This window comes from Cololabis saira, chromosome 4 (genome assembly GCF_033807715.1).
Source record: "Cololabis saira isolate AMF1-May2022 chromosome 4, fColSai1.1, whole genome shotgun sequence".
Classification (NCBI taxonomy): Eukaryota; Metazoa; Chordata; class Actinopteri; order Beloniformes; family Belonidae; genus Cololabis; species Cololabis saira.
In genome coordinates, this window is record NC_084590.1 from 30,316,059 (window position 1) to 30,328,369 (window position 12,311).

Consider the following 12,311-nt stretch of genomic DNA (forward strand, 5'->3'; position numbering starts at 1 on the left):
GCCAAACCACAATATGTCATGTCAGGACTTTTTCGTAGTGAAGTTGCAGATAGTTTGTGCTTAAATGAGGCCTGTCTAATCTTGCCTTATAAAAAAAAACAAAAAACGCTCTTCTGTGTATTTATCACTCAGTCATGTACACACACTTTTCAAACAGAGTGTCTTATTCAATACAGGCAGCCTTCCTTCTCTGTTGCACACATTTACATTCCAGGGAACAATATTACGAGAAAAACAGGATTCCACTTCTTGTCCAAGGACACATCTGCACGTAGAGGACCGGGCGATCAGCAGCCACTGGATATTCCTGATCACACAACAGAAACGGAAAAAACAGCTATGTTTTGGTCTACAGTGCAAAATGTTCCATTTCTCCATTATGACATTTTTACATATTTTTTACATGACATGACATGATTTGAAAACATTTGCCTTATGGTCTTGTTCTTAAGCAGGTAGGCCTGAGGCTTTTGTCTGACAGTTCCCACGCCGAAGAGCTCAGCAGGAGACCCGTTTCACAAAACGTTTCCCACTCTCCTTTTCACTCTTGTGCTTCTCTCATATTTATTTATGGTAAGGTTAGAAATTAAGGAAACATGGTTAGGGTTAGAAAAATAAGCTGGGTTAGGGGTTACACCTTTTACAATTCATAGGTGAACTGCCCAGTAAAACAAAAAGCTGGAACGAAGGAATGTACTGTCTGTTCTATCTATTTCTAACTACCGGTATCTATTGTTATATGTTACCTTTTGGACATGTTGATACATTTCCTATTAGACATTTTTCTGGTGAGTCTGCACTCTTTCAAGCAGTAGAGAGGAACATTTTAGTGTTTTGGGTTTCCCTATGAGATAAGTTATTTTTACAGCGTTGTCTAAAATAACCTTTTGTTTAATTTCTTTCTCCGTCACCCTCTCATTTTCACTGTCTCATTACTTTCCTGAGTATCTTAGTAGTTAGCGTTAAGAAGATCATGTCAGACACCAACAGCTGGTCTATCAAAAAATCTGAAACATTTGACAAACTGTTGCAAACATTTCATTAAATTGAAAAGAGCTTTTCTTTTGTTCACATTTTCGTGCATTTCTGAACAGACAGTTCTGCTGTCTCCAGACAAATTAAGCACTGGTGTTTAAATAGACAGCTGACCTCTGCAACAACAGATTTACACTTATAGTATCCCTGTCCACCGGCTAGAAGTACTCTGAGGGCTGAGTTATGAGCAGCTAGACGAATGTGTGTGAGTTGCGAGTGGGTGGGAGACCAGGCAACCTGAAGATGAAAAAACCTTTGGCAGAACACAAACTTCCCAAAGGACATCTGCGGGAAGCATTCGGTCTGGGGCAGTGCAAACCAGCCTGAGCAAGTGAGAGCTCTGATTTGCTGAGATCAACACGCCCTTCTTGCCATGCCTCCTCTCCCCTTTCCCAGCTTCTGTGCCGGCAGTCCTTCTTTGGAAGACATATGATACTGAACGGCAAGGAACTAAGAATCTTCGCTTTTCATCAGCCCGCCCTCCCTCTTCTCCATTTTCTGCTTCCTACTCCATTCTTGTACACTAGCCTTCTTTGTTTGAGAAAAAAAAAACTGGATCTGAAGAACGAGGAACTGAGGAGAAAAATATGAGACTGTGTTTTTTCTTTTCTTTTAATTCTGAAATGTTAAGAGCATCACATAAAACATGTTTGACCCGTGAGATGTGATGGTATGCTTTGTAGCCTCTCTGAGGGATGGTGATTGAGTGCCAAACACTGAAAACCTTTATAGCTAAGTCATCATGACTTAAACATTTGTTCGCCAGTCTCTTATAGAGAGCACATGCTTCTGCATGCCATGGATAGCCTTTATGTTTCAAGGCTGAGGGCTCACGGGAATCTGCTCTCTGTAGCTCGTGCTTTGGTTCGCCCACAACCTTGTGAGCAGCAAGGTGACAGCTAAAATATTTTGCACACGTTGAAATGGCACTACATTCTCTGTCTGTTTATTTATGTAATCAGTAGAAACCTGACACTACAGTATGGACTAACTGAAGCTGGCTTGAGGATGTCTCAGCTTTACCACCTAAGCACACATTGAACACAATTGTCATCTAAATATGTTTTTACTATGGTGAGAGATGAATGAAATGCTTTTCTATAGGAATAATGGAGGTGTCCAGACTGCAGTTTGGCTGTTTTAGTCTATTCATTGAACACAGTTAAAGTTTAGGTAGAAGATTTTTTTTTTTCATGCTTTTTTTTTGTTTGTTTTGTTACCTGGAATTCATTTTAAACACCATTGGCATGCAATTAATTTAATAATTTCACATAAAAACAAAACCTAGCAAAACAAAATCCCAAATCCTACCCAACCTTCAACACAGCACAAAGAAGTGTTTTGTTAAGTTTCAGTTTCTTTCATCTGAAGGGATATTATAAGTGTCGTCTAAATGCAGCGGTCTGCCTTCCCTACTATCAAAACATATTATGTATTTTATGTCAGATAACTTTTTTCAGTCCACCTTCTTAATTTTTAAAATAACGAAAAATGTAAATTATTATCACTTCCTGTAGCCAGCAAGTAAGTAAAGTAAGTAACTAGCTAGTAAGTAAGTTCAAATCCTGGGACTTGTGTCAGCAGGTATCTACAAAGCCACAGACACACTGTACATAAAAAAACAAAGCAACCATGAATGGGAACAGAGCAGAAGAAGAGCAGAAGCTGCAGCTGCAGCTCAAACAGTTTTCTTCTGTTGCCCCCTGGTGTTCACACCAAGGTAGGTCTTTATGCTTAAACCTTTTCTAAACATTATATTCTGAAAACATTTAAAAATCCAACTCTGAGACCGTGTCCGGTCATATTTGAGAATTGCTAATAGCTTTTGTGCTCACACATTTCTGCCCCTGAGAAGTCACTCACATTTGTGGATATATTTACACACATGAGGGTGTGGCCACCTTGTTTGCTGTTGACGTATAATATCTTATACGGTGCTGTGTGTTTAGCTGAGTGACGTCGTAATATTCTTAGATATAAGTGTTGTAAAGACATTTATAGGTGTTTAATTACTGCCATTTGTTAAATAAGAGGGAGTATGGAATGATGTTAATGTTGACAAACTAGATCTACCACTTGGAAAAATTCTTACCTCGCAGTGATGATGTCATCAACGTGGGAAGAGTGACGTCAATGGTGTTGCCACAACAGTTGGGAAATCTGGAGATGTGTTAAAAGAATTACCTAAAAACCTTTGACAGTTCTTGTTTTTGGTTGTATGGGGTGAACTGGGATCAGGAAAGTCTGGTTTTAATTTGGAATATCTCCTGACCTCCTGCCTCTGCCTTGTAATGAATTGGAGTACTTACTCATCTCGGCTTATTCCCTTCATAACCTGCCTTATATCCACAATCACTTTTCTCATAAGCATGAGCCCTTCAATATTAAGAAGTCCACAAACTCGTGATGGCTACTGCTGAGTCGGTTTAATCTCTGGGGTCAGTATTATTTAAGGACCTTAAGGACATAAAACACAGCTGGAGATTGTTATGCTTGACATTTCTGAACAAACTCGAAGACTAACTTTCCCTGTGAGGAACTTTACGCTCATTTGGCTTTGTGCTTATTTTCAGTAGGATTTCACTATTATGGAGAGTGCACTATTCATGCAAATGAAGACAAATAATATAAAACCATGATAATCTCCACTCCCATTAGTCCTGCCCCATACGTGTCACTTCCTCCCCCCTTCCTCAGTACGTGAGCACAGATGGCAGCCTGTAATCCCCTTACTGTAGCTGATAATGCCTACAGGCCTGAGCTGTTCGCTGTAATAGAAGATTGGATCAAGCGCAGCGCTGTCATGGTGGCTGGATAAACCGCTGATGCTCCCACTGACATAGTTTGTCTTACAAATGTACAGTATGTTGGCCTGATCTGAAACGCTAACTTGAAAATGAAACACCCCTACAGTTACCAGTCAGCACAGGTAGCGACGGTACTGCATTGTCTTCTTTCTTTGCCCTGGTTTTATTCATGCCTTAATCCTCCTGTTTTTCTTTTGTAGGCCTGGATTAGATCACAACTCTCACCTAATAAAACACTTTGGCAATGCTATGGATTTACCTCCCCGTCATTCCTGGGGTGTGTATCGTCTTACACTCCCCTGTGGGTCTGTCGCTCAGATCAGTGGCAGTTATCTGGATTTGAGGTTCTGGTCCTCTCCTGCCTGCACCTGTACACTCGTGACTCATCAGTGATTTATTTTGCAGTAATTAGTCTGTCTCTTAAACATATGCGCATTTGGAAGGCAGAAAAATGGTTTAATCTAAATCCGCGCAGCAGCAGCAAGATCAATCTTATGCCAGATTAAAATACGATATAAAGTTTAGAAGGAAACTTTCTTCCTTAGGTGAGTTGAGTTTCCTTTTTTGTTATTATTTTGATTAGAAAATAGAATATGATATATTTTATCACGTTTAGAAGGAACTTCTTGCTTCAAGTGAGTTGAGATTCCTTTTTATTCCTTGGAAAATGTCATAACAGTGAAAGAGTTCGACCTGAATACTCAAATATTTAGACATTTGTTTGTTAGTTTTCCATTTTGGTTTCCGGATTTCTTTTTTTTAAACTATTTTTTGCTGCAAGAATCAGAGCACATAAAATGGTGTTCGGGCCAGTACTTATTCTCTATAATGTAGGAGACTAACGTCATAGAGCCTTTGAAAACCCTAAGACTACAAGTTATAGATCGTGGACTTAAGACTGAGGATCTTCCTGGGTCCCTATTTACAGGACTACAGCCAGACTCCTTTGTGAAACAAAGGACAAAAAAGGCTCCTGATTAGTTACTGACGCAGTTTCTGTTATGGAACAACACAATTTGCATGACACAAGACTAAAAACTTGCAATAACATTAAGCATGTTTGAGTTAGCCCTAACACCAAAACAAACAAAAGTAAAGCCTCCGATTTGGTCTGATTACCGTTTTATATCTAACAACTATGATCAAGAGAGCCTGCTTATTTCAAGCAAAACTCTTCATGAGTTTTTTCAGACTGCAAATTAGTTTGAAACTTTTAAATCCCTCAGCGAAAGAAGCATTTGAAATGCTATGTGGCATAATTTGAGTTAACTGGGGCTGTGGATGTATTTTAAAGCAGGCCTTTAAATACAAGGGCCTCATTGCACAATATTACGGGAAAATGTCAGGATGAATTAAGCAAGACATCAGGGAAAGAATCATGGATCTTCCCAAGGCTGATTTCCAGATGTGCAAAGGTCCCTAATTCATATGTTCAGCAAATAATAAACATGTATAAAATAAAAAGTCTCTCAAGAAGGCAATGGCTTTTGTGTCCCAAAGATGAACGTCCTTTGGTGTGACTTCTGCAAAAGGAATCCATAACAACAATGAAAGACTGTAAATATGCAGGCTGAAACCATGAATGTATCATTACTCACAGTAAAATGTTCTTCTTCACAGGAGCTGAAAGGCCACGCAACAAAAAAAAAGTCATTGTTTCAAAACCAATCTAACAAGACAGATTACAGTGTAGCTGCACGTGAGGAATTTCCTGTGACCTGCTCAAATCAATTCAACTCAATTTAATTCTATTCTATTTATATTGTTGTTCTTTTTCCTTCTCTTTTCGTGCTATGTCACAGATTAGCGCCGCCTGCACTTATGGGGACGTATTACGTCTCGCGCACACTCATACTCTCCAGTCACGTTGGTGTGTTTGGGAGTGTTTTTTTGACTAACTCGGGGAGACTGAGACTGCTTTTCTGCCGACGGTCGGCCGTCGGGTTGGTGTGTCCCGGCCTTTAAAAACGGGAATGTCCCGATTGGCTCCATCTGGTCTTTTTATCCTTGGGCCCCAGAGTCTCCAGCCACAGCAGCACCTCAGAACTGGTAACCCAGAAAAAGAACATACATTAAACCATTGAACAAAATGTAAATCAAACTGTACAAAAAGTTAACTAAATGGGTGCACTACGAATATAACTCAAGTACTGTCAAAATAAGTAAATGAAAACTGTTGTGCATAATTATTCAAATTATATGAAGTAGGTGTAACTAAGTGTGTATAGTACAGAAAGACAGACAAAAACAGAAGATTGTGATGGATGTTGTGTGTGTGTAGTGTGATGTGTGGAAACGAGTGTATGATTATTTTGTGGTTATGTTGGATGTAACCCCCCCAATTTAGAGCTGAAATGGTCAGAGCAGACGAGACACATAAAGCAGTGATGTTGACCTCTAACATAAGTTCAGCAACAACTTGTGATCACAGCCAAACCATCAGACTGCAGACACAGTTGGTTCTGGTAGTTGGGTCAGTGTCATGCAGCAGACCTCCTCTCCAGCCCAACAGGAACCATCTAGCAGGCCCAACTCCCAACCGCCTAATGGTCCTCTTTCACAACATATAAACCAAAGACAAGAAAACATTGCATACCTCCTTAAAATATTCTATTCTTTGCTTTCTAAAATAGTACCTGTGGATTTTTTCCATTGTCCATATAAACTGAGAATACAGTCACATGTAATATAAGAAGAAAGTACAGATTTGGTAATGTGGTAAGTTGCAAAATAAAAAACCCAACATGAACCTTAACAGCCACATTAGCAGGTCTCTCTCGACAGGAATGTGGGAGCAGGGCTCCAGTAAACATCTGTCTGCGACTACAGCCGTTTTGATTTAGTTTGGCCTTCCAGGTATAGCTTTACTTTATTGCTTGGCTAATAATGTACCGCTTTATGCGGGTGAACATGCAACATAACAAGGTTTCAGTCCTCTTTTAAAAACCTAGACCTGAAAGAATCTTGCTGATGGGAACCTGAACAGACAGACGCCAGCAGACAGAAGGTTAGTGGGGCCCCGGCGAAGGACCAGTTAGAAGTTGGACAAAGGGGTCAGACTGTCTAAACCTTTGTCTGTGTTGGAGATGGCCCTGGGATCAATGTTCAGACACAACCCATCCCGTGAGAACAATCACACCACGTAGCTCCCTGGGACACAGAGGAGCATAGGCATATGCCAATAAGGTGTGCTTAGTCAACCATCCTTAAGTATGTCTGTCACTCCACACAAACACAGAGAAACTGACATGATTTTCTATGTACAATGAAATTGTGTGAAAATATGTGGAGGCCCACAAAACATCTTTTTTCGACAGTTGTGTGCCTCTCTGTCTCACACACACACACACACACACACACACACACACACACATGAATAACTAAAAAACATACAAATACATGAACAAGATTGTGCTGCACACATGGTCTCCATTACGTATACACTAACCTGTCTATTGATTTAATTGCAAAGCCTTCAAATTATACAGATAATCATAATAAATCATCCACTCATTCTGATGCATATTTGCAAGATCCATTACCATGGCGACAACAGATGCGTCCTTAGAGCAGAGTGCAAGTGATACGGTGCATCATAAATAATTAACCTTTCCATTTATTCTGGCATATATAAGCACATCCTAACATGGGCAGGTTTTTTTATCCCTTGTGTTTGGGATTGATCTCTTTGCTGGAAGACATAATTATGATACGGTTTTGCTGTGAAGGATACAAAGTAAACCACAATTACATGTTTTTGCTGCAGAGAAGGACTTTGTGTTCATTTCAGTATGAAAAGAACATGTGTGTTTTCATTTGTCTCACAATGAAATTGGCTTCATGTAAAAACAACAGAGGAAAAAAGATCTTTTGCATTCTTTGACGAGAAGTGAAACCCTTCTCATCTCTGAAACCTGCTTGTGACTGACTCTAGGAACACATTTATTCATAATGGCAGCATGCAACAGAGGGACATTTTCCATATCATAAACACACTATCAAGCGTGTCAACTAACATCTCTTAACCTAAAGAAAATCTTAAAAAGGAAGTAACAAATCTTTGGCTTCCCACATACTTCATTTAACTAAGACAATGGCATCACATGTGACATCATATTATTGTAGTGTTAAGGAACCTGGAGTACAGAAAGAAGAGTCCAGAGCCTTACAGCTCTGAGGCATTTGTATCTTTTCAAATTCCAACTCCAAAGGTTTCCAAAATGTTAACAAGTTTCTTAAAGGATGGTAAAATATAAAATCTCTCACACACATCTGACACATGGTTTCATATTTGTGAGCATTATTGGTATGTAAAATTCACTATCCTGGCCTCAGTGACATTTTCTGAGCTCCAAAGTTTCGATAGAAGATTACAACAAATACTCAGATCGTCACAGAGTGAGACAAACATAATTTCAGTGTGCCTGTTTCCAGAAGCTAGAAGGAAAAAAAAAATGTCCAGATACTTAAACTGAAAACCAGATGTCCGCCCAGAAGACAAATACTTCTAGTATCCTAAAAATGTCCATCAATTTCAATTGCTAAACCATTTGAATTTTCTGGAGATATATACAGGTATATTAAAGGCTTTTGCACATTCAGATTCAGAAAACTTTATTCATCCCCGAGGGGCAATTGCACATATTTTAGATCACGCAAGTATGTAGCCAGTTAGCCATACCAACCATCTGTATTTTATTCCCATAGTTCACTAAATAGGCTGATGTAAAACTGATATTTTGATTTTACTTAAAAATTGTTTTACAAACAGTTATCCTTTATAGTTGAATTATTATGATTCAACATCCAATTGGCCTCTTCTTGTTCATATTATGAACTGAAGAATTTGCGTTTCCAGCCTTTTGTCGTCTTTTCCTGGATCATGGGCATCAATTATTTACATTTCCCAAGCTCATAGTTGCCTATGGTGGGGGCAGGCTTTGAAGATTGAACTTCTTTTAAATGGTTTAATATTTGCTTGCCATTGTATTTTTAAATGATAGATGCAAAAAAATCTAGTCCAATTCCCATTTTTTTAACTGTGTGAAAAGGAAGTAAGTAGTATATTTGCAACAATTTGCAATAACACTTTGTTTCTCAAGGTAAACATCAGTTGTCAAAGGAACATAAAGATGGAAAAAAATGTTTTATGTCCACTAGTTTGGATGTTTTAATGTGAAATCAAGATGTTTGCAGGATAACATTGACATAACTAACTAAGTTGTTTTACCTTCATACTGGTTCAAGTATAAGAATATATTTTATAAATCCAATACAACCATTTTCTTTGGACACAAAAGCATTTCACTGTTACAGACTGGACAGCTTCTATCCTAAATTATCAATATGCATAATTTATGTTGTTTCAAAGTATGTAAACGTTGTCTGAGATCTCAAGTGCCCAATTTATGTTTCTGTTGGAAAATAATATAAAGGTGCAAGTGTGGCAAGAGGTTTCTCAATGTAATCATTTGCAAACAGACAATCAACAACTGATGTTTTACATAAACTAATATGGCTGTGTTAATGTGAAATGAAGACATTTCCAGGATATCATAGAGCAAAATAAGACCCAAGACACAGGAAGTGTAAGTTTTCAACGATCACCACCATCACGTTCTGTTTCCGCAGTCCGATATCTGATGTGTGGAGTTGGGAGGATTACGGCTGTCGTGAGATAAGCTGAGACCCTGTTTATTAGAAGGTTTTAACATCTCTGTACTTTTAGTTGACAGAAGGAGAAATGTGGCCCAGTCAAAAGACAGAGTTGCACAGAAAAGATTTTTTAGTAAAGTAAACAGTCCTTGTGTGCCACAGGCTGCTCCCAAAGTGGAGCAAACAGCACTTCAAAAACACTTAATTTAATAATAACAGTGAAGCCGGCACGGGAGAACGGGGAGAACGCACATGCAGCGTCATGTGACGTCACATCCGCAGCCCAGCGCGGGAAATTCGGGACCGAATTGCAGCACATTTTGCAGCACACAGCCTGTTCAAGGCAAAGGAGAGATACACTAGAGGGCTCATTCTTTTGGGTTTGGAACGCTTCATCTGACATTATTACTAGAAAACTTAAAATGTATACGGATTTTTTTCATAAATCTTGCCACAATCCGGCCTCAAGCTCCTTTAAATGTTAGATTTGAAGCTTGGAAAAAAATTTAAGTAATGATTTTATCACTGAGCACAGCCTGGATTTTATGTTTTTAACCGAAATGTGGTTTGACCAAAATAACAGTGCAGCTGTTCCCATTAAGTCGACCTCTCCAAGTTACAGTTTAATCAGTGAGTCCAGAGGAGGAGGAGGGGTCGCAGTCCTATTTAATGAAATCATCCAATGTACACAGTTATCTCCTGGAAGTTTTCAGTCTTTTGAATACGTGGCTGTACAGCTGAAGCCCTCATCCAGAGTCCTGTTTCTTAATGAGTACAGGCCCCTGAATACTGTTAAGACTTATTTGATGACCTCAGTGAACTGCTGTCTATGATCTGTATTGATTTTAAATTTGTAATTATTGTTGGTGATTTTAACATCCATGTGGACAACAAGCATCAAAGGTTATTGTGCCTATCTGATCAATCCTGTGTTTTATTTGAGAGTACGACTTCAGTGAACACAAATGTTTCAACAGCTGTGATCTCAAAACGGTATATAACTGAAAACAGTAGTGAGATCTTTGTTTTTTTTTAAAGATTTTGTGGCACTGTGGCCATTATTGAAAGTAAGTTGACAGGAAATGGGTATAGAGAGAGCGGGGAAGACACGCAGCCAAGAGCGAGAGGGTGGGACTCAAACATGCGCTGCTTGCACGAGGGTGATATCCTCTGTAAAATGGTGCCCTCTCAACCCCCTGAGCTATCCAGGGCCCAGCAGTGAGATATTTAATCAGGTCTACTCTTCAGGTCTACTCACCTGCCCTGTCCAGGGCTTAAGCAACTGAGCTTGTCAGCAGCTTCAATGCTAAAAAGTTAATTGTTTTGGACACTATTGCTACCATTAAAGTGAAAGTTATCTCTGGAAGGATGGTCTTCATGGTGAAATTCCACACTGCTGAAAAATGGAAAAAGAGAGTGTCGGAAAGATGAGGGCAGATGTAGAAAAACAAACCGCCAGGTTCTTTATGACATCTATAAAGAAAAATGTAATTCTCATAATTTACATCTGAGGAATGCAAGAAGCCCTACTTTTCCCACATCGTCACCAAAAACAGTCATGATGCTTGGGCCTTATTAACTATAGCTGGCAGGCTAACAAACCCTCCTGTGTCCGTGGCAAACTTCATTCCACCATGTCCTGCAATGACTTTGGCACAGACATAATCCAAAATATTAGACAAGCAGTTGGAACATCAACAGCCGGTTCAGCCAAAGTACCGTGTCCACTGAAAACCGGTTTAAAACACCATGATACTGTTTCATCCCATTAACAGTGTAGCGAACGCACACATAAGCATTGTTTTCTGTTTGAATTGATTTATTTTACTTTAATATCCATTTATATTTTGATTATTGTGTGCATACTTTGGGGAGAATTGGTTAATTAATAACGCCATCTGACCACGCCATCACGTGGTCACGTGATGCCTTTTGGTATAGACGTGAGTTTTTTCATGGTCTGTTGGTGTGTGCAAGCAGTAATTGGAAGACAAAGAGCTGAAATACAGAAGAAATGGACTTCTAGCAACTCCTAACATTCTGGTTGGAGGGGCACACGGTATGGACAATTGAGTGAAATATTCTTCTTTATATTTGTATAATTTGTATTTTGAGAGCATTAATATTTTGTGTAATAAGTTTCAGTTAAGCAATTCACATATGGGAACATGATGGTTTCACTGATAAATATTTGCCACTGTGTATTTTGTTTCAGTGTTCAAGGTGGTCTTGGGCGTTTACAAGACAGAAAATCCTGTAATAAAACGCTTACAACCGGAACAGTCGGAGCGTTTCACTTTCATTAACCAGATGGAAAAAGTTGGGAGCAGCTATAAACAGCAAATAATGTGCATCAGTGAAACTTCTCCTCATCCTGTTTAAACATCCTGCCAACAGGTTTTTTGAAAAAGGTCTCAAGGATTTTGGAGTCAGACCTGTTACTGATCGTGAACTTGTCCTTAAAGGGGACATATTATGGCATTTAATGTATATTCTAAACAGGCCTTGAATGTCTTAAAAACAATCTAAAGCTTGTTTTTTCTACATAAATCAGAAATTCAGCCTGTGGGCCGTGTCTATAGTTTTACCGCTTCTAAAGCCTTTTTCTGTGCTCCATTCTAAGGGAAGGGGGGGGTATGATAATGAGGCTCTGCGCTGATTGGCTGCTTGAATGACGTGTAGGAGGGGAGGAGACAAAGCGTCGCTCCGGGCAGAAGAGCAGCGGCTGCGTTGCAAAGCGTGTCCACGGTTCTGCGTTAAATCAACGCGTACCTAAGCCGTAGGCTCTGCGTTAGTGTAACGCGGAACCATAAA